Source organism: Crocodylus siamensis, chromosome 5 (genome assembly GCF_052110815.1).
Source record: "Crocodylus siamensis isolate JL-2025a chromosome 5, ASM5211081v1, whole genome shotgun sequence".
NCBI lineage: Eukaryota > Metazoa > Chordata > Crocodylia > Crocodylidae > Crocodylus > Crocodylus siamensis.
Window position 1 is genome coordinate 154,506,245 of NC_143399.1, and position 24,073 is coordinate 154,530,317.

Consider the following 24,073-nt stretch of genomic DNA (forward strand, 5'->3'; position numbering starts at 1 on the left):
TTGGTAAGTTTCACTCTGCTGTGAGTTGTGGAGGACAGAGTAACTATGGAGTAGAAAAATAAAACTGGCCAAAGCCACTTGCTTTTGCTTCAAGTATTGGTTATGCTACATGAGTAGGAAGGAGAGATGATGACATACCACAAAAGAAGATGGAGCTGAAGAAAGAGAAATTAAAGCACAAAAGAGTAAGTTAAAATGCTTATTTGCACATAAAAATAACTAAAATAATCCTTTATGGCTTTTCTAAAATAACTATGAATAAGAGCAGAGTCATGAATGTCATGATCTATTTACTCCATGATGGAAAAATGTATGCCAGAATTTAACAAAATTGAGGGTGCCTTTGTGATGACAAAATTTATCAAGACAGTTGAAAAAATGTTCCTTCTGGACGTGATTATTATCAAGTTTCTTAAAAAAGAGCCAGAGCATTTAACGTCATTTTTCCATACTAGCAGTAAGATAGCTCACAATCAACTTCACAGACCCTACATACTACTACGTATCTCATTGTCTTGTTGCATTTACACAAGGAAATAAATAAATTCAATGTGTACATCTAGAGCCTTGTTTTTCTTTTATTTACTTGAATTCAGAAAAAGTCATATGGAGATTAACACTGGGAGGCAGTACAAGGACCAAACAAAAACTGAAAAGACAATTATACTGCTAATGATGATACTCCTGTATAATACTGAAATTGCATGGTTGTAGATGTTTCCTGCCAAATTTTCTTTTTTTTTATAAAACACTTTTGTCTTCAAAAAGCATTAGTGTATTTTTCATCTATTCTGTATTCCATTGTAACCAGACTTTTAAAAAAAAATTATAGAAAATTTGGGCTTTGAGTGTATCTCTGAAGTATAGAAAGCAGTATATAATGCCAAACCATAACACTTCCATTCCTATATCCAAGTAGATGTGTACTGGTGAGGTCTGGTAAGTTTTTCTTCTCAAGAAGACATGCTGGATGAAATTCTGGCCCCATTGAAACAAGAGAGCTTTGGACAGCTCTTGTTGTGATTTTTGTTTGGAGTGTCTCTCTTTATTATTACTGAAGTCCAAAAGAAAACATATCTTTTGGAGGTGGGCAGAGGATAAGCAGGCAGGTAGGGATTGTCCCGGTAACACTGAAACTAGATAAAAGAAACTTCAGTGTTGGATGGGACACTGGAATATCTATCAAAACTAGGGCTTTCTTACTTTTATACAGTGACTTAATTCCATGGTTTTCTTTGTTGTTAGAGAGGAACTAACAACTTCCTGGCATGAAATCAGTGTTTCCATAGAGTAGCTCCCTTAAAATAGTATGTGGAGGAGACTTGATAAGCCTGAGAGCCACTGATGAGCAAAGACAGTAGATATTTCTCTGCCTTCAACTTGCCATTTTTCCAGCTAAGAGCCATTAGCTTCTACCCCAAGCTATTACCTAACTGACTGTGGTAGTCCAGGGTGTATTCACCCTAATCTACATTATATATAGGCCTCTCCTACCTGGGAAATGCCATTTCCAGGCCACTAAGAAAGGACGTTTCAGTGGAGATGAACTATTTGAAACAACAGCTTGGTCATACCTATGTTTTCTCACTATGATTGACATCTATACCCCCTCTGCTTCTCTTTGTATGCTCTTAAGTAGTTGCTTCTGAGTTGTCACTCTTTTGTTATCCACCACTCTTTCTTTAGGAGATAAACTCCAATGGTTACAGCCTGGTGTATCAGAGATGCAGATATTAGAACTTTTTATGTTTCCTTTGGTTTTATAGTCTTTCCCTCAAAGTTCCTATTTTGACCCATTTGTTTCTGTAGATGTTTCTGCATCTCCAACACAAAAATTTGGAGGAAGAAGTTAGTTCTTTTGACCACTCTTTTTCTATTATTTTAGCATTTATTGGCATATTTTTCTTTATTTCACAAGAGTTAATAATTTATCTGATATTTTTGGGTGCCTATACATGTGCTCCAATGCGTTCTGATTAGAACGTGCCAGAGCAGACTCAATCAATTAATCAAGTCTACTAGAGCGTTCTGATTAAAATGCTCCAGAGTGCCGCATCCTCTCCTGTATTCAGTGTTCCTGTGTTTCAAAATGGCATGGGGGGGCTTTAACTAAAGCTCATCAAACCGCTTCTGCCACCATTTTGAAACACAGGATGCTGAATACACAAGACACTGTGGCATTTTAATTAGAGTGGCTCCCAAGAGAGCCCCCTCCCCATGAATCTAGACCATGTGTATAGGCGCTCTTAATGTTCTTTCTTTCATTTTTCTGCTCTGGTCTTATGGAAACTTAATCTTGGAAACTGACCCAGTTACTGCAATTCTTGGTGCTAGAATTTTTACTAGGTTCCAAACTACTGAACCAGAAAAACAGTGATATCCCTCTCTGATTTACATTTCAATTTTCCTTTTATTTCCTGACAGCTATTTTGCCAAATGTGCCATGTGTTCACTTCCTGTGGATTGGTAGGCGATGTGCAATGCTCCTCTAAAATAGGAATTGCTATTCGAATTTTAGGATGCAAATTCATGAAGAAAGTAGATACCATTTCAGGTAAGGCAAGACTATGAAGGTATTACTTGGTAGGGAGGAGTTGGGATGATGAGGTGATTTGATAGTAGATAAATAGGGAGATGCTTTGGTAGAATTTCGAACTGTTTCTGTATAATGTTATGAAACAATGAGACAGAGAACTTCCATGATCATTTGGCTGACTTATTCCATTGTTTTACAATAATTACGCCCACTTCTCTAGATCATGGCCTTTGCCTTTCAGCTTCAATTTCTGCTACAGTTTTGCAACCACCTTTACTTCCTTTTGAGAAAAAGAAATTGTACTATCACCTTCTGAAGAAAACACAGAATATTAGCAGCACAAATATTTTTACTGTAGTCGTTTCTAAAAATGGTGCTAAATGCTAGCTAGTTACTGTTAACAACAGATGCTGATGGAATTTACATGTTAAAGACTAGATACTGTACTTAACGTTTGTAGATACCTTCACCAGTGTGTGAGTAATAATTAAGTAACTAGAATGCAAGTCATTCCTATTCAGACCAAATATGGACAAAATTTTATTGCTGATTTCTGGTATGACTAACACTTTGACAGCCCTGCTTTTTAGCCAGTGGACTTATTGCAGTGGACAGAGCCCTGTAGTGCACTTATAAAGTAACTGACTGATTAGGCACATGGACTGAATACAGGTGTACTTGGGGTATGCCAGTACTCCTGCTGGGACTAAAACCAGAGGTTCCTGGGTACAGGATCTTGGCCCTCCACTCAGGATTATACCAATCACCATACTTGTAGTCAGGAAGGAATTTTTCCCCATGGTCAGACTGGTATAGACTGTGAAGGTTTTTGCTTCCCTATGTTGAAGAGACTATGGCCCCCTACCTGGGATCTCTTGAGTGTATATTAACAATTTTTTATAGAAGAAGAATGTTGACTGCCGTGGTCCCCCTGCTTTATCTGTTGCAGGTTAGGGCATTATGTCTTGTGTCGTGTCCAGGTTGACAGTATTTTTATGAAAAGTTTAGATTATGGATTTGTATAGGATGATTTGAATAGGGATGATCCTGCCTCAGGCAGTCAGTTGAACTAGATGACTTCTGGAGGTCCCTTCCAGCCCTACTTCTCTATGATTCTACAGTATATGCATCTGATCATTTAGGGAACACACAAAAATACAAATTATGAAATATGATTTATTACATTATACTAGTATATCATTAAATGCCTCTGTGTGGGTGCATTTACATGAGATGATTACTGTGCATTAGCCTAATAACACTGTGCAGTAGCATGGCGGTTAAAAACCATGCTAATGGTACTGCACAGTGTTATTAGGCTAATGTGCAGTAGGCGTCACAAAATAACCGTGTGCTGGTGCTGCTGTGCAGTAACTCTAGTTACTGCACATTTAGTTACTACTGTATTAAGCAAATACTGAACTAAATGTGCAATAACTAAGGTGCATTCATGAATGCGTACATTCACCCGGTATGACAAATCTGTCATCTGGGCCGGTGCCTTATTGCTTGCAAATCAGGAGCAATGGAGAGTCATTAGTATAAAGTTCTCCCATTTAAATATGAGAACTGTAGGACAATGGGATGGCAGGAATCTAGGAGATCCAGTTTGATCCAATTTGTCTGCAAGGGAAGGAGCAGTGGAATTTCCTCTAGAAAGAGGGCAAAACCAAAAAAAAGTTACTTGGAGAGAGGGAAGAACTGAAGACAGGTTTAGGTGGGGTCCTGATGGTGGTAGGAATAAACATCCCCGAAATTCAGAGATTTGGAGGAGGAGCCATGAGCCAAAGGAGCATGGCTCCACAGAGAGGACTTGGAGCTCTAGAAAGACACTTAGCAAAATTCCAAACCCCATATTTACTTGATTATAAGACAACGTTTTCCCTCTCATGCAACATGGGGAAAATCAAGCCTCTTCTTTTGATTGCATATGACTTACCTGAAACCAGAAAATGCACATAGCCAGCAAGCAGAAACTGCCTGAGCTCCCTTCAGCAGGCAGGGTTCCTGGCCAGCCAGTACAGGGCCACTCCAAGCTGCTGCCTGCCAGTGTGAGCTGAGTTGCTTTGGCACTGTCTGGATGGAAACCCCATATGCAGCTCAAAAGGACCTGGCAGATGTTGACCAGGCACTGTCCCCATAGTGTATAAGGTTTCCAGGCAGCAAATGCTGGGTCACTCAGCTGCTGCCCCAGCGGCCAGTGCTGGAGCAACTCTTCATAGACTGGCAGCCTGGCTGGGTCCCTTGCTGTGTGCCAGGTTGCTCCAGCACCTGCCACTGGGGCAGCAACTCAGAGTAACTCAGCTCATGCTGGCCAGAACGGCACGCAAGGATCCTAGCCAGTGCATGCTGAGTTGCCTTAGCACCCACCAAACAGGCAGCAGCTGGCAGCGACCTGCTCACCTAGTTGCTAGGCACCCAGCATCCTGTGAGGAGAGGCTAGCCAGGCAGGGGCCAGCCAGCACACAGGGAGGAGGGACCCCCAGGGGCCAGCCAAGCAACCTGCATGCTGCATGCTGACCTGACTGCAGTGACAAAGGATCCAGCATGCAGCAAAGGACCCAATGCATGGCGAGGCTCCAGGCAGCAGTAGGGAGGGATCCAGTATGCAGTGAGATTCCTAGCAGTGGCAGCAAGGGATCCAGCACATAGCAAGGCTCCCAGCAGTGGTGGCAAGGGAGGTGAGGTGAGGTGAGGCACACAGCATGCAGTGGTGAGGAACCTGGCAGCAATGACAAGGGAACCAGAAAGTGCATGCTGTTAAGGGATCCAGCATGCAACAAGGGATGCAGAAGCAGTGACAAGGGATCCAGCATGAGCACACCAGTGAAAGATCTAGCACAGACCGGTTCCCGTCAGTGGTGGCGAGGTAAGCAGCAGACAATGAGGCACTTGACAGTGGTGAGGCAAGTGGCAGCAAAGCACCCAATGGAGGGGAGGGTGGTAGGGGAGCACCCTGGAGAAATGCAAGGTAAGCAGCAGGTTACAGGCCCTGATCAACACTGACTGGCCAAAATTTAAAACCATAGAAACCCCTGGTGAATTCTGTGGGATGAGAGGTGGCAGGAAAACCCCCAAGACAGGCCATGTAGAAAAAAAGAGGAAGTAGCAGTACAAATGTGAAGATACCATAAGACATAAGGTACAGCTATGATATAAACTTTAAAATTAAGGTTATAAATTATGTTGAAAATACACATAATTGTGAGGTGGGAAGAAAGTATAATGGGTATCAGAGGAGATGATTAAAAGGAAACACTTGAGACTGCTAAGTCTACAAAGAAAACATTTGGGAGTACAAAACAAAGTCACTTTCCAGAAATTAATAATTAAGTTCTCAAGTATGTTCAAGAAAAAATAAAGAAGGGAATGACAATCACCCACAAAGTGCTTAGACTCAAGGCATTAGAAATAGCGAAGGAATTCAATATTCCCCTTCAAAAATTCAAAGCAAGTAGTGAGTGATGTATGTAAATGATGCAATGTAGTGGCTTAGCCCTGGGATGAAGAACATCACTTGCACAAAAATTACCATCAGACTGCAGTGAAAAAGTTTTATAGAATTCTAGCAGTACATTATTGGGCTACACAAAACTCTTGAGTACCTGGCCCTGCTGGGCCAGACAGGTAAGGCTGATGAGACACGCTGAGCAATGGCACTATCCAAGAGAAAGGTGCAAAATCCATAGTTATGAGAAATACGGGAAATGAAAAGTCATGAATTACTGTGATGTTAGCAGTATTGGAAGATAGGAGAAAATCGCCATCCTATGTAATTTTGAAACACAAACCTCTGCCAAAATAAAAGATGCCACCAGGAATAGTGGTTAGATGCCAGGAACAAGGATAGATGTCAAGTGAACTGATGAATGACTGGTTAGCTGTTGTGTGGAAATGGAGACCTGGAATCCTGCTAAAGAAAATTGGAATGTTAGTGTTATAATCATCCAGAAGGCATTTAAGACCAGATGTGAAAGCAAAAATTAGGTCAATGAATTGTGATAGACTCCAAGTACTGGATATCATAGTGAATAAGCCCTTTAAGAACTGTTTACGGTGTCAGTACTCAGACTGGCTCTTGGCAGAGAACCACGCACTTGCACCTGGTGGGAAGACTAAGAAGCCAACCATAGCACTGCTTTGCCAATAGATTCTGACTTCTTGGGGAAGGATAACTTTAGAATCCATTATTACAGGCTCCAGGAAGAATTTTATATCCAATGCCATGGATTAAACTAAAGACGATGTTTTGTAGGAGGGAGAAGATAAGAACAGTTGAAAGAGAAGATGAGAACAGTAAAGAGTGTAAGAGTGAGGATTCATGTGAGAGTGACCAGTCCTAAGTTGTAGGATCTAAGAAAGGTGTAGTACTCACCAGGTTCTGGACAGAACCTAATATAGATTAAGCTAAATTAATGTTTGAATTGAATTAAAGCTAATGTTGAATTGATGACTTACTGGTATTCCCATAGTTTTGCCAGTTGGTCTGTTTATAAAAATATTACAGAATTAATTTTTTTGCTTGTGCAGAGTCTAATTAAGATGGCCCATCCAGTAAATTCAGGGTCATCTTAGTTTCAAGTAAATAAAGTATTCTAGAACAAGGAAGGACAGATAGATATTTCTTTTATTTTGCCTCCATCTATGTCTCTTGTGCTGTGTCTAGTAAAAAGTGATAGTTTTTAGAAATTCTTTTGCAAAATCTATGTCTATGTTCTTCAACTGGCATGAATCCCTGAAGGAATAAACTATGTGCCTATGTGAATGAGGCTCTGGAAAAAAATATTAGATTTTCCTGGGTGTGACCCCAGATTGTGGGATCTGGAACACCTTCTGCCCAGAAGTGTGCCAGAGAAACCAAAGACATGAGCCTGCCCAGAGAAAGGTGCCTTAAAATGGTCATCATAGGGTTAACTGGGTTACCTAGATTATTATGCTCACTCTCTACCATATTTCTCATTTAACCATTAGGAGTTCCTCCTACCCCATCACTTGGCTGAGCTACAGATGAATAAAGCAGTTATTTTCTTGCCTGCAATTCTATAAATAACATGTTATCTTGTTGTACTCAGTGGTCCCTTTGCCCTTCTATTTTCCTCATTGCCAGTTTTACAAATTATGAGAAAAATGAGGTATTTAAAACAGAACATGAAGATTGGCAGCCATGTTTGAAAAACTGAGTAACTCATCTCCTAAAAATTGAGATTATAGATAAATATAACCAGATCTTTGATTCTGCATCATCTGTTCAGTAAAACCAAGCTAAAGGGGTTTATTACAACCTCAGAAACAAAAGTAGAAAAATTTAGACTGCTTCCAAAATATCATAAGACAACACTACACACCCTAGTGTGGCTATTGCAGATGGTTTCAAGTGCTATTGTAGGGTAAAGATGCGTGGTGAAACTAAGTGTGTATGTGGTAAACATTTGTAAAAAATTAGGGCCTTAAAAGACTGTTGTAACTTTGCAACACCTAACTGCTTACTGGGTTAGGTAGGGTAGCGTACATGAGACACTAAATGTGCAGTAGCATGTCACAGCAGAAACTGTATTAATACGCTACTGTACAGTATTTTTAGGCTACTGCAGTACTAATAAGGCATTTACCAGCACTACTGCATAGTAACTCCAGTTACTGTGCATTGATTTAGTACTTGATTATACAAGTACTAAACTTAAGGTGCAGTAACCATGGTGCATTAATGCATATGTAGACATGCCCACTGGAACCTACAATCCTGATTTAGGCTTCTGGGCTCTTTGTGCAATGCCTGGGGAGAGTTAAGTGCCCAAGAATAGGATCCTCAAAAGCTAATACCACATAGAGATAACCTCAGCTAGCCAACAAGAAATGCTGAGAAGAGGCATGTGTCTATATTGTGCTATATGGACATGACATTAAAATAAGAAATTTACTGCGGAGAATGCTCACATGGGTCTATACCAACCCAAAAGGTTTTTGTGTAGAACACTGCTAGCAATTTTAATTTTCCAGAGACCAGGAGATTCTGGAAAAGTTGGTCCTGGAGATGGCTCCAGCTGCTGTAGAGGCACTGCCCCATGAGAGAGGAGAGCCCTTGTACATTTAAAAGATTGTATTTAGACCAGTGAATTTCAGCCAGGGTGCCTTGGAATCCCTTCAAGCTTGCTGCAATAGCCACACAATGCTAGCTTTGTTAGGTGTGCAAATATGATTTTCAAGACAAACCCATATATTTGAAACAGGAATCCATAGTGTTAAAAACATTTGACCTGTTGTGGTCTTTCTGAGTTCTTTGCAACAAAAGAATTGCTATATTATTTTTCTGTATTACAAAAGGGTGACAATTAAGAGTCGGTAATTTCTGAAGGGTGCCTTGACTCTAAAAAGGTTGAGAACCACTGATCTGGATTCGAAATTAGCAAAGGAGTCATATAGAAAAGTGACCACAGGGGATCAGCTGAGTTATGCTGGGTAGTATAAAGTGGAGCACGCCATATTTACCATTTGTTTAGTAAATGGGAGTTGTCTCCATCCCAGTTGTGAATATAAATGAATAAAGTAGCAAGTTCCCAGCCTGCAAGTTTGGAGAATAAAGCTTTATTTTTTTATTGTATGTTCACAGAACTGAAAAAAGAGAGAGGGGAGGAGGATGCCTATGAGTATGTAGAGGCTAGCAAGTAAATCCAAACAAAGCAGTCTCATGAGTGCTCAAGAGAGAGAACTTAACCTTGGCTATGGCAATTTTTTTATCAGGTGAGATACCAGGATCTGTACTGATTTTGTAAAATTCAAGTTGACTTTGAAGAAAACTGACAATTCTGGGAAAAAAAATTACTATGCCTAGGGAACAAAAGCAATCAGTAGAACTGTGTCCTGATCTTTTTTTTTTTTCTGGGGGAGAGATAGTAAGTTCACTAAAAAATTAATTTCCATCTGCCTGAAACTACACATGTATTTGGTCAACTTTGTCAAAGGGCTTCAGCTCCAAAAAGTTGGTAGATTTTCAAAACTGGAAGTGGAGGATTTGCCATCGCTTTTTATATATCCAAGAGCCCATGAATGACTGGTGCCTGCTGAGATTTGGGGGGGCACCCTGGCGGTGAGCGGGGACTGCCTGCAGCCACCGGTGTCACTGTCTGCAGCAGTGAGCGGTGAGTGGGGACCACCAGCAGCTGCCACCAGTAGTGTCGGCAGCAGGGAGTGGCAAGCAGGGAGCTCCCGCAGCCACCACTGGCTGCATTGGCAGCAAAGGTGGGGGTGCAGGCAGAGACCACTTGCAGAAGCTGGCAGCGGCTTCAATAGCAGCCAATCTGTGGGGGTGTGGGAGGGGCATGTACCTCCCCTGTCTCCCCTACACATCGCCTATGCAAAAGCCTGTCAGCCTGTCATCCAGGCTGTGGGAGACTCCAGTTCAATGCCTGAAGGGACATGAACCACATTTCCCACCTCTTAGGAAAGCTCTCAGTGAGTGTGCCTACATGTGTGCTTTACTGCATAGTAAACTAATTTACTGCACAGTAAAGCATGACCATTGGGCTAGTGTAGACTAATTTACAGAACCATCAGATAGTCCCATCAGCGCAGGTACTATCCAATGATGGAGCAAATTACTGAGCTTAAACATGTATGTAGAAAGTAACATTGGGATTTGTTTACTTTGTCTCAAATTGCACTGGAGTTTATTCAGTCACATTCATTGCATGTGTAGACATGCCCAGTCTCTCCTACTTAGGTTCTTTCAGTATGTATAAAATACTGAGTCATTGAGAGAGGTTAGGATATATCTGAGAGGTCAGAAACCCAAATTCCAATCCATTCTTTGCTGGAGTCTGAGTAGGGGTTTAAATTAAAGTCTCCTACTGCAAGTGGCATAAACACTAGACTAGAGAATATTCTGAGCTGGGTCTTTGTGGGCACATATACATGGGCCATTAATGCACAGAAAGCTTACTCTGCAGTAAAATACTGTGCACTAAGCTTTCCCTTGGAGCGTGTATATATGTGCACCTGTCTGGAGCAAATTCCACCCTCCTCCCTCCCCCCCAGCGACCAGAACTGTTCAGGTCAGAGCTATTTCTTCCCTGCTCTGCTCCCATACAACAGGCAGGGGGAGCTCTAGGCTCACCTGGATGCCAGTGCCAGGCTGGCAGGGGGCACTAGGGTCAGGCGTGGCCTCTAGGGGCAGTGGGGAGGGGGGGCTGTTCCATTCCCAGGGCATGTGTTTCCCAGCTTCCTGCCCCAATTGGCAGGTGAGTCCCTGGCTGGGCAGGAAATCCAGGAACTCACTGCCAGCTGCTCCACTGGCAGGATAGCTCCCAGCCAGCCCCCTGCTGGGTAGAGATTCCCTGCCCAGCTGAGGGCTTGCTGCTAGCTGCTCCACCAGTGAGAAAGCTCTGAGCCAGCTTGAGGCTGGGCAGGGATTTTCCACCCAGCTGGGAGCTTGCTGGCAGCTGCCCTGCAAGCAGGCCGGCTGCCAGTTAGCTCCCAGCTCAGCGAGGAAGCAGAGGGCTCCCCAGTCTCTGTGCTGCTCAGCTCCTGGCTCCTGTGGGGAGCTGGGAGCCATACAGTACTGGGATGGGGGGAGGAGGGAGGGAGAGGGCAACCCCATCCCAGTTCTGATTGGCTTCTGGGAGGCAGCCAGGAACTGAGCAGCACCAGGCTCAGGCCCCCTGCTGGTGTGACTGACCAGAAGCAAATTTGGTCTTGGTCACCATCTACACAAGCACTAATGCACAGTTAATCTAGTACCTGTATTTACAGGTACTAGCTAACTACACAGTTAACTAATTTACTGCACAGTAGCTGCTGTGTATAGTTATATGGTGATTTTTTTCTGTGTGATAGATTAGTCTACTGAGCAGTAAAGTGGCTCATGTAGACACAGCCAGTCAGTTTATTCTCTTGGAGCTTTGTCACCATTTGTATAAAACTTAAATAGACACTGAAACAGGGAGTAGGAATGATTTTTAGCCTGGTATTTTAGCTGCTTCCTTGGGAGGTGGACAACTGGATTCAAGTCCCTGCATTAACATTTAGTTATTTATACAATTTAGTACAATTGCAGGAGTAAGAGAGCTTGAGAACCCTACAACCCTGGGATCCCATAAAATGCAATGATTAGACCAGTAGTGTAACTAGGGATGGGTGAGTGGGGCACTAGTTCCAGGCACTGACTTCGAGGGGATGCAAGATAGATGGCTGCTGCTGCCAGGATGCAAAAACTGCTTCTAACACCTCGGAGTTAAACAAAGGCACATCCTGGGTGAATATACTAGCTGCTGAGCTAGAGAATAAAATGGGAGACTACATCTTCTTCCTCATTTGTGACTTTAGCCCTTTGTTTCCCTTGTCTTTGTTCTAAGTGCCCCAAATGTTCCATTTGGGCTTGTACAAGCTGCTTTGTGCTGAATGACATTTTCCTGTTTTTCATTCCAGTGAGAAAAAAAATTATTAAATTCAATTTGATCTACACATTTTTTTCTATTTGATTGGTGAACTGAAAAATCAGGTATTCACACAATCATAATCCTGCATTAATTCAACTAAATTAGTTTACTACTTCTCTTTCTACATAGTCCATGGGCAGTCTCCACACATGGTGTTTTGAACATTTAAAAACTTTTAAACGCTAAACTTTACAACCTTTAAAAACTAAATTGTACAAGGGAAGAGAGGGAAAAAAGTTTAATCAGTACATGGAGTCTCTTTCTGGGTTTAAGAATGATAACATCTATTTCCTCTCATCGGGCCAAATCACTTTATTTACACCAGCAGGGTTTCACCAGTGTAATTGAGAGGAAAAAATTGTCCCTACTGTGGCAAAGAAAAATAAAACAAGGCTCAGTGAAAGAATGGTACTTGCAAGATAGAGATTTTCCCACTGAGTAAATTGTTTGTAGAAATCACATGATTCATTGTAATTGTCCCCAAGTTAGCTCTCTCCACTATGGGTTTATGTTGTAGCAAATCATCCTAGCAGGCGAGTGAGCCTCACAAGAAATGGTTAGCTAAGTAATCATTATACCTCCTAACTGTTGCTCATTAGCCAGAGCTATGTTGATTTAAACTTCTTAACAAAGACCTTATTCTACAGCTGTCTAAATTCGCACCTGTAAGAATTTGTCAGGGAAAAAAAAATCTTTCTCCTGTTCCCTCAAAGATTGTTTTAAAGCCACAAGAGCAAGAAAAAGTCAGAGCAAAAGTTTTTATGGCAAGTGAAAAGCTTTAATTTGACTCTGTTTTGTCCATCTTCAACATCTTGAATGTCTTGACAAAATGCCCTCAACCCTTATTACCAGGCCTGGCAGCTATGATAAGTTTATATTCTATTGTCAGAACATGAAACCCAACTGGCTTTCACTTTCATGGAGTTACTCCATTATGTTATATTTGTGCAACTGGAAGCGGAATATTACCTATCTATCAATCAATCTCTTGATCGATTGATCAATAGATAGATATAAGAAACAGGCTGTTTCATTGTTGCTAGTGCTAGGGACAAAAATTACACTTAAACCAGTATAAGTGATTAGAAACTGGTTCAAATCTGTAAGATAACAGAAGTTCCATGCACATAAACCATTTTCAAAATGGCTGACACCAGTTTAAGGTAAACCTGGATGGATGTAGTATCAGATTTAACTTATTTAGGTTAAATCAGTTTATTGAACTTCTGTCCTAGATCTCCTCCAGGTTCAAGTTAACTCATAATCCCACAGCATCCTATGATGCTTTGTACCTCCTTTGCAAACCCCACCTTTCAGGGTAGGTGGGCAAGCCTTGGCCCAAACTATCTGCTCCAGACAAGCAGGGAGGTGTGCTCTAGTGTCCCCCAGCTTTTGGCCTGGGTTACTGCAGGCATGTGGCTGCATTTTCAGAATCAAAAGTAAATGCCTGTTCACTTGCTTATTGGTTCAATCTAGGCTGTTTAGACTAAGATGTGAAGGTTGAATTGTTTCAGCCTCAGGCTTTTTGACTGTCTGTACTTAGCCCAAAGGACCCTAATCTAAGCCCAAAGAGTGTTTAACAGTGGTCAGGAAACTGAGAGAGGGAATGTGTATATACATATATATGTTTGTCTTGTACCAGCTAAAGTAAGGAGCAGTTAGTTTTTGAAACACTTTCAAAGCTGGTCACATGTCCATGAGGTAATGGTAAAACCAGAATAGCTGCAAGATTGCAGTTGTGGAAAAAGGTGCTAGGCTTCTGAGTTGCATCTTAAGTGTGGTCAGATAGGCTTTGATATCCATTTATGTGGAAAAAGTAACAGACAATGTTCAGGTGGGCGAGAGCTGTAACAATAACATACTGTGCTACAACACAAATTGAATCTAGCCACAGGATGATATGCAACTTCTTCATAGGTAATTGGCAGAAGTAAATCACTTTGCTTTGTGTTTTAAGAATACCGTAAGAACAGTTCCGCCTGTTGCTGATCAGAAAAGTTAGGAATTATTCATATAATATTTAAACTGTTTTTTTGAGAGGGAGTCTCTTTACCTCCTTCCCATTCACCTCTGCATATTCAGAGGAGCCTGCTATCAAAGCACTTGCCTAAAGCCTACAGTTGAACATTTCCCAGGAACTGTTAGCTGCAGTGTGGTCTTCTAGAACATACTTGTAATGAAACAATAATTTGTGGCATGTTTATGAATTGCTGCTAAGAAGCACTTTAGCATCCGTACTACCATTGAGTGACTGTCCCATATAAAATTCTGCTGCGTATATAATTTTTTTATATCTACTTAAGTAAAAAAAATTGGTTGTTCAGAGGCTCCACACCCAGCACTACTGGAGATAACTGTTTTCCTCTGATATTTATGTTCTTTGACAATTACACAATGAATTCCTCCCTATCCTAAAGATAAAAGCAATGAATTCCAGGGAGTTACCTTGTGTCAGAAGCATACTTGCTATAATTTACTTGTAGTTTCTTGGTAACTGACTAAGCTATGGTCCATCTCTTTGTCTGTTACCTGTTGTATAGAATAGGGCAGTGAAACTGAAAATCTAAGAGTAGAGTATTCTTGTTCCTCCTGAGTTGGACCTATCCTATGAACTGAAATTGTTAGTCAAGGCAGCTTGGCTTTAACTGGCATGCAGCCTGAACACAGAAGTAACAGAGCTAACATGCACGTGCACACAAACATATGTGTGCACGTGCACGCACACACAAATATGCCAACGTAAAGGTAAGCAGTATAAGGTGTTTCTGGAGGCCCGCCAAAAATGACAGGAGTTTCATCTACTTTAGAAAAACTGTTATGCTAATCAATTCATTTACCATCTATTTAACTGTAGAAGATAAAGAAAACCCTAAAAGCTACTGGAAGGCTATGTTAAAAAATGAAACAAATGTAAAATTGTACCTTTTATCAGTCTTTGTTCTGAAAGTGCCACCCAGCCCTCAAGCCTGAAATTTTATTAATTCAGAAAATTCCTTCCCAAACCTCAGTAACTAGATGGTCAAAGAAGTTAAAGACTGCGTAAGACAAGACACTGGAGGAAGAATTCACCTAGAGTAAGCACTGCATTGTATTCTCATGGTGCTGACAGATGTACAGCCCCCCCACTGTAACTCATGGCACTTCACAGAGAGTGCCATGAGTTACAGTGACCTCCCCACCCCCCCCAACAGATATTTGCTGTTTGGTCAGGGGGTGGGGGATAGAGCTCCTCTTTGGAGCCAATCTAGGAGGACCTGCCTGTCTGCTGCCTCTCTCCCTTAACCCAACCTCCTGCCCACCTCCAGTGCTATCTGCATGAAGGGAGGTGGAGAAGGGAGAGGGAGGGAGCTGTGGACTGGGGCTTTCCCAGTCTATGCTGGAGGGGAGGCAGGTGGATTGGAACCCCCACACAAGGTAGAGGGCTCCCATCCACTCCCCTCCCCCAGTGCAGTCTGGGCAAACCCCAGCCCACAGCTCCATCTACCTCCCTTATCTCCCTCCCATCCTGCAGACAGCACCATCCTTCATGCAGGGACTGACAGAAATTAATGAAGGTCTCTGTTCTGGAGCATCTTCATCTAAACCCTCATTATATGAGAGCTAATTTATTGCAGTTTCAGGCACTTTTAAAGCACTCTGCATCCATGCACTTCTGCTAGGGCACAATTGTAGACCACTTTTGGGGCCTGATCTCAAAACAAAGCATTACTTCTGTCAGTGCCCTCAGAAACCTGTTCTCCAATTCTTTTGTTCCTAACCCACTCTTGTGGTTCAGTGATAGATTCCTTGTCTGCCATGTTGGAGACTGAGGTTTGATTCCTGGATGCACATATAAAACTATAGCCATTGAGGCTCCAGACCTGGTTTGGCCTTTGGATTCTGTCTCAGTGCTCTAAAGGAGGGTGAAAAATGTGGGCAGCCTCCACTCCCCCATACTCTTGCCTGAGCATATGTGTCAAAGGTTCTGGTAACCTCTCATGCACATAGAAGGATCAACAGTTGCCTACTTGCTCCTAAAGCATTCTCTAGCATAAGAAGCAGGCAAGGGAAGAACTATTATCCAAATGGCTATCACTGGTCTTACAACTTCTCTCAGAGTGTGGGGGAATCAGTAGGGTGAGACAGCTTCCATTTTTGAGCAGCATAACCAGTGACCCATGTTACTAGGGGTATGGACAGATGGAATAATTAAACTAATTTTTAATTACACCAGTTTACCACAGCTTACAATGTTGAACTAGATGTAACTGTTTTGTCTGTCCACTGCTTTACTGTAATTTTAAATTGTTTCATCCAGATTTAAAATGGCTTTGAGATCCATAAAGTACTTTAGTCTGCTGATACCATTATAGGACAGATTAAATGGTTACATGCATTTCCAAGTCATAAATTTCCTCTTCCATTGTCCAAATTACATATCCTTATGTCTATTCACAGCCTCTAAGACCTAAAGGTATGAGGGGCCTCCCTAATAATGTTATGCAGTTCATGCATCTACCCTACCAGAGACCCATCTGGAAGTCCAGGCCTACCTGCCATTTTCACTGCTAATTGGCCAGTCTCAATAGGTACAAAATACCCACACCTTTTGCCCATCATAAAAAATAGGGAGAAAAGGAGAGTCCTGTGGGAGCAGATTATAAATGCCTAAGTCATGTTTTAAAGATCACCTATAACTTGAGAAATGAGAAGATTGAAGATAATAATATACCTGCCAAACAGTATAATGCAGACAGTTCTTCACCTGACTGGAAGCAACAGCTGAAAGTGAGTCCTTTATTTGCTTTTTGCTGAATGGGTATGATATGTTATTTGATCCAGGAGCCTAAGAGCCCTTCCCACTGCGGAGAGCAAATCATTTCAGTTTAGAAAGAATAGTGAATAGTTGGCCAAGAACCAGCTCCTTCCCCAAACCCTTGTCTACCATGTATTAACATTTTTTTAACTTTGGTGGGATTTTTAAACACTTTAAATAAAAGCTGGGATTTTGAACCACGTCATCATGGCTAATCACAAAATATAACACTGAAATCTTGTCCTGTTTTTAAAAAATAGTCTGAACTGTCTGCTAAACTTAAAAAAAAAGAGATCGTGTCACCAAAGCATGTGTGCAAATCCTTTCACAGTAACTCTCTCTCCCAATTCTCAACCTTTTTTGTAACCACCTTAAAATTAAGGTTGAGACTGGCAATGTTGTTACATCCTAAACAACTGCACCACAGTGAAAATGGGGAAATGGCAGAGAAGAAATGCAGGGAGTGGCAAAGCCAATTCACCTACACTATTCAGCAGAGCGTAATAATTATAGATGTACTGTACAGTATGCTTGTTTACTTGCTGCTTTATATCACAGGTTTTATAATAACCTGCAGCATTGCATTCTGCCTTAATTAAGACAGGCATACCTTTACCTAAGTAAACAGCCTAAAATGGGTGAGGAGGTGGGTGGAATAAACAAATAATTCTATATGGCACTACATTAAGTCATTGCTTCACCTGGCACTCTTGGGTTTGGGCTATACCATGAGTATTTAATCCATGGACCAGATCTTGTCTGCAGAGCTGTGTCATCCAGCTCACTTGGGTTCCTCAAAAGTCTGGAAATTTGGTGGCAGTGTTAGTGCTGCTCTCTTGCTGCCAAATTTCTGCACTTTTGGGAAGCTTAATGGGCTGAATAATGTGGCTCTGCATGTTGGATCGTGCCAGTGTATAGTCTGATCCTGCGTGCCTGGATATATCTGGTGCATAGCTGAATCATGCCAGTACTAGTGCAGGATCAGCCCATGAATCAACCCCACACACTGACCCTGTTGTGGCTTCTGGCTCATGGACCAACCTCACACCACTCATTCAGCCTGGAGGGCCAGAAGGTTGTGAGCCACTAGTATACACAACAGGGTTTGGCTGGTATAGCCATGTTGACCAACAGGTATAAATTGATCACATCACTGAGCTAATATGATGACACTAGCAAAACCGCTGGCATAGATATATAATTTGACTTGTGTTGCTCTGGGGGTGGCAAAGGTACCATAAACTAGAGAAACTTTGTGTGGGTCACTCTAATTTACACCTAGGCCTATACTCACCAACCTGTCATAGTCCCTCAATGCTTCACTTGCTATGCTTCCAAAAATGGACTACAGAATGGAACATAATATTTTTCCTCTTATGTGAAGAGAGAATTAAAGAGGAGAAATTGAATGACAGAAGTCATTTATGAATCTTGGTCTGTTTAAGAAGTCGTTGGGTTGGGGGGGAAGGGAGTTGTGTTTTTTTGGGGGGGGGTTGCTTCCCAAAATCTCTTTGCTGTTTTTAGGATATACATAAAATGGCTGTGCAGCAAAACCTGATTGCTAAAGAATGCTTCTGAATTGTGTGCGCTCTTGCTGTTAGCCTCAGTATGCTGTTGGTAGAAACAGGGAAGTAAACAGAACAAGGATGTTAGGCCAATTTCACAGACTCAAAGTTGGGCAAAAATCAAACAGAACGTCCACTTATGGTCCTGAAACTATTCTGGATCTAATCTTTTCTAATATTTCTGTTTTGGAAGATCAAAATATATCAAAAGCATGATGTAACTGATTTAGGATAACTGAACTCATAGAATTAATTTAGCCACATATAAAGCTCCTCCATTTTAAAAAGACCATGCTAAACCAATACAAATATATTGTCATTTCTGTGATTCCCAGTGAACTTAATGTGTATTCTCTAATATTAGAGGATTGTTACCCTTTAAGCCAGGAGCAAAACTTTACTGACTTTAATGGGAGTAGGACCAAGGAGCAAGAGCTTGAGATTCTGTAGAGATGTCTGGCTGTGGGGGAAGAAAAAAAAGAGTAAAACTCAGGGAAATCCCTCTTTCACCGGGGAGAATATGGAGTTCAAAATGTTGAGCATGGTTGTGTTACTGTGGATAGGAAGACCTACTGGGTGCTAAAAGAAAAAGCTTCATATGGAGATAGTATGTAATTGGAGGAAAAGGGAAGTAAGCCCAGTTAACATAGTGAAAGGCAAGTGACAAAACAGGGCCGTCCAGGAGCACATACAGACATCTGGGGAAGTTGGAGGTTAGATCAAGTTACCTGATCTAAGGTAAATTGGAATGGGGGGGCAAGCTGAAGGGCAAGCAGGCCCCAGGGGGGTAGGCAAGGTCTTTGGAGGGGTTGGGGGATCGAAGTAGAGCCAGAGTCTGTGGGGAGATCCGGGGCCAGGCAGCATCTGTGGGACAGGCGGGATCAGGGGGGCAGCTGGGGTCTATTGGGGGATTGAGGAGGCAGGCAGCATCTGCCGGGGGATTGGGAGCACAGGCAGGGTCCATGCAAGGGATCAGAGAGACAGCACGGTCTGCCAGGGGGGAGGGAAATTGCTGGGGTCTGGGAGGGTTTGGTAGGATCTGGGGGTCTTTCAGGGTCTGTGGTAAGGCTTTCTTCTCCACCCCCCTGGGACCAGGGGCTATTTTTGTCCCCCCCAACCCCTCCATCCCCAGATAAACAACCCCCTGGTAAACCAAGGCCCCCATCCTGCCTGCCTGTCCCTCCCCCCACCCCAACTTGCTCAGCTCCCAGCACTGATGAATGCTGGTAAAACCAGCATCAGGAGTGGCTTGTGGGGCGGGGTTGTTGTTCACCTGGGGGTGGGACCAGGGGGCTAAAAATAGCCCAGTGCCCAGTGTGGGGGGACTAGGAAAAGTGCAGCCCTGAGGCTGAGGCTATCAGCTGAGCTTTCCTAGCCCTAGGGCTGCACTGGGATCCAGAAGTCCAGAACAGTTAGATCAATCTAAAAATGGCCAACCCAATCTAAATTAAGTGTTCCTGAAAAGTAGATTTAACTGAGATTGGGTTGGCCATTTTTAGACCATTCTAACTATCCTGAACATCTGTACAGTTCACATGTACATCCACCTACCTAGTGTAAGATCCACACCTGGGCAAAATAAGTTAGATCAGGTGGCCATTTTTAACACTATATGACCTCCCTTTAACCTCCCTGAATGTCGTAGCTAGTCTAGATGGAGGTTTCTTAAAATGTATGAGATGTAAACTAGCTAAAAGTCTTAGAGAATGTCAGTCTTTCAGGTTTCCTTTTTTTTTGTTAGTATTTATCATGTTTCCTTTTTATAACCATTTCCTTTCCATAGCTACAGTAAGAGGCATGTAGCCGCTCATTATGTTTTGATGGCTATTAAAGCATTTTCAGCAGTATTAGGCGAATTTAACTATGAACAGTGACTTTATTTACCAGGAAAATGGTTTCTAGGGAAACCTTTTCTTCTTCTCTTTTGGAAAAAGAAAAGAAAAACATGCTGTTTATTAGAATGGCTCTCAGCAGAACAGCTGCAGGTGAGGGTCTGCTACTGTTGCCATTATAAACCCCCAACTCCAGGCATTTAAGTCAGCCCTTCCAAGTAAAGATGCTGGTGTTTGATGTTCACTGCTCACTGTGACAGCTGTTGACCTGAAGACATTATGATCCCTTTTGTCTCTTGCTAGTAGACATTTAAAGAGATACAGTCTTAAACACAATGTTGCCTGTCCCCTGTGCCCACAAAGAAAAGTCTTCTCCATCTTCTTTAAATCACCTTTCAGATAGTTGAAGACTGTTATCAAATCCCATCTTGGTTTTGTCTTCTCTAGACTAAATTCTCCTAATCCTTTCAGCCTTACGAGGAAAAGCTGAAACACTTTAATTGTTTTTGGGGACATATTCAGTTTGTCCCACTGTCATCTGGAGAACTGACCCTTGGGCTTTTTCTCTCCAGGGTCCCTTTCCAGTTGGAATCTCCTTCTCTGGCAGTAGCAGCTGCTCCTAGCACCCGTAACAGAGAGTCTTTGTTAGAAAGGATAAAGAAAAAAGGCTGGAAAGGCCCCCTTTGACCAGGACCTTTTGAGTCAGGAAGGGCCAGGTATAGCTGAGTAGACCACATGACTGAAGTGGGGCATTGCCTGGAATAAAAGAAGAGAGAGGGTCCTGATCACTGAGAGGGCTGGATGGTCCCTTCCTGAGGGAGAGAAGGCTTAGATGGACAATGTGAGTAGTCCCAGAAGGGGAGCAAGTTTCACTGCAATTTTCCTTTTGTTCCTGGTTTGTTTAGACAGCAGGCCTGCGGGGCAAAGCCTTGAGTAAAAACACTTGTCTGTCCCCAAGGCAAAGGAAGAGCTTTAAGTTGAGATTTTTATTTATTTATTTATTTATTTGTAATGGACACCCGGGTGGATTGTTAGGGCAGCAGCACAGACTGTGATGGGCAGAAGGGCCCCCTTCCCCTCCCCCCACAAATGTCCTGCCACATTTGGTGCATTGGCTGGGAAGATGTGTTAACTGGCAGGGAGTTCATTTTCCTAGCACAGATACCCAAGGGCAGAAGGGATGGATGCAGACTGAAGGCCCCAGGCCTGGGACCCCCACAGGAGGAGACCCCACCAGGTCCGAGTGCATGGGCTCAGGTAATGCATGGACAGCAAAACAAATAGAAGGCAAAACAAATGGCAAAACCAACAGGCAGAGGATCAGAAAGTTCTCTTTGTCAGGCAACAGATCCTACTATAGCAACTGGCCTGGGTGATTCAAAATCAGATGGACAAGGAGCAGGGGCCTCCTAAGCATCTTGGGTGTTTCTCTGTTGACAACATGACAAGAGATGATGATCCTTGAGGAAGAGTTCCTTGAGATCTTTGAGAGGGCCTTGACGTGGCTAGTTGAGACCAGGCCAGCTGGGCCCTGAGGCTGGGGCCATTGCTAATTAGAGACATCCTAGCTTCTTCCAGGCCCTGAACTGGGAAGAAACCAAGTATTATAAAATGGTGAAAAGGGCCATCTTGATGTGTTTGGACAGCTCTGAAAAATGGTACCACCAAAAATTTAGGGGTAGGAAGGCTAAGATGGCACTCTGACCAAAACAGTTGGCTCAGTATCTTAGAAACTTGGTTTACAAATGGCTGGCCCTAGCCAAGAGAATGAAGGAAGACATAATAAACTAAATGGTAATGGAACAATTCAGATGGGACCTGGAAGGTATGAAGTTGAGTCCAGAGACATGCCCTGACCACTTCAGAAGACGGAGTAAAGTTAGTGGAAGCCTATGTGGCTGCCCCGGAGACATCCCCCTCCCCCCCAACAAGGAAACAAGGAGGGCAAAAGAAGGAGGGTAAACCAATGACCTCCCACAAAGGTGAGAAGGGGGCCCAGCCAGGAGACAAGGGGCTAAGAATGGGAGTGAGAAATGCAAGAGGCTGTGCCACTTTGAGATCCTGCCCTGAGCTGAGGAGGGGAAGCCTACCAGCTGCCTACCCCCTCTCAGAAGCTGGGGCTGGGAAGAGTTTTTCTGCTGGTTTTGCACTCCCTGCAGCTGACAGCAGGGGTATGGGGTGGCACGTGTTCAGCAGCCAGTCAGACCTGGGCTTCCATTGGGCTGGGTTTAGCAGCCTTAGGCAGCTGGCCATGAAACCTACCTGTGCAAGAAGGCATGGGGCTGGGAAAACCAAGAACTGAGCACCCTGCCCCAGTAAAGCAGATGAATTGTAGCAATGGGGAGGGAGTCCAGGAATTAGGCAAGGGATCTGTAAGAGGAGGGGGATACGCTCAGGAGCATCTGTGAGCATGAGGCCTTCATTGACTCAGTGCACAAAGAGACCTCCAACATTATGAAAGAAGCAGAGCCAAAAACGGTATTAGAAGACACAGGTACTCTGAAAGGTAGAAACCAGCAGCTTGTCACCTCTGGCAAAACACAACAGTCCTTTTATGGACCTATGGCTGTCCAGCTGGAGAACAGGTATGAAGCTCTGACATTTGATGAGAAAGACCCCATTCAGGTAAAAGAAGATTCCAAGTCATGTACTGTTAGTGGGAGAACTAACTGCTGTCAAGAGGAAGCAATGTGTGTTGGTGGTTGGTGACTCTCTCCTTTGGGGCATGGAGATAGCCATCTACCAGCCTGACCAGTTGGCTTGAGAGGTCTGCTGCTTGCCATGAAGCCTCATTCAAGATGTCATGGAAAGATGACATGTCTCATTCAAGATGTCATGATATGCATGTTTGGTGGTGCAATATGAACTAGAAAGTAGGTCTGTTGTGAAAGCCTGTGGGTGAAAGTGATAAGGTAGAGCAGCAGAGGAGATGTCATGATGGGTATGTGCTACCAGCCCAGGAGCTGGTAGATGAGGCCTTCTTTAAACAACTGAAGGTTGCTTCCAAATCACAGGACTTGGTTCTCATGTGGAACCTTCAATTATTTGGACACTTGCTGCGAGGTTAACACAGCTATGCACAAGGTGTGCAGCAAATTCTTGGAGTGTTAGGGATGACTTTTTGATACAGATGGTAGAGAGGCTAACTAGGGGAAAGGCTCTTCTTGACTTACAGCTCACAAACAGGGAGGAATGGGTTGAGAATGAGGAGGTGGAAGGTGGGTAACAGTGACTACAAAATGATAGTGTTCAAGAACCTAAGGGGAGAAAGGAAGGAGAGCAATGAAATAAGGACACTAGACTTCAGAAAAGCAAATTTTAACAAACTCAAGGAATTTGTGGGCAAGATCCCCTGGGAGGCAAGTCTGAAGGAGAAAAGGAGTGCAGGAAAGCTAGCTGTATTCAGGAGGCCCTCTTAAGGGGACAGGAGCAATCCCCATCCTAATGCAACTGAAAATTGGGAAGTGCAACAGGTAGCACCAAACCTAGACTCCTGGTGCCCTGGGTGAACTTCTAGTATTGGGACCCCCTTTTCCAGAGATAATGATGACAATAATCATTATTTTCACCATTTTTGGGCCCCCTTTCTGACCGGGTCCCGATCCCAGTTTGCCCATGCCTGTGTCCAGCCCTGGTAATAGGAATAGAAAGCAATCTCTTCAATGAGTTGGAACTCAAAAAGGAATCCTATAAGAAGTGGAAACTTGGTCATAGTGCTAGAGAAGAATATAAAAGCATTGAATGAGCATGCAGAGAGAAAATTAGGAAGGCCAGGAGGCTATTTGAAATGCAGCTGATAGGAAACATAAAAGGCAACTGTAGCTCCTGTTCCTGGGGAGAGGACCTGGGATAGGACCACAGGGACAGGTCCCTTTAAGGCAAGGACTTTTAGAGCCGGGGGGGTGAAGAGCTGC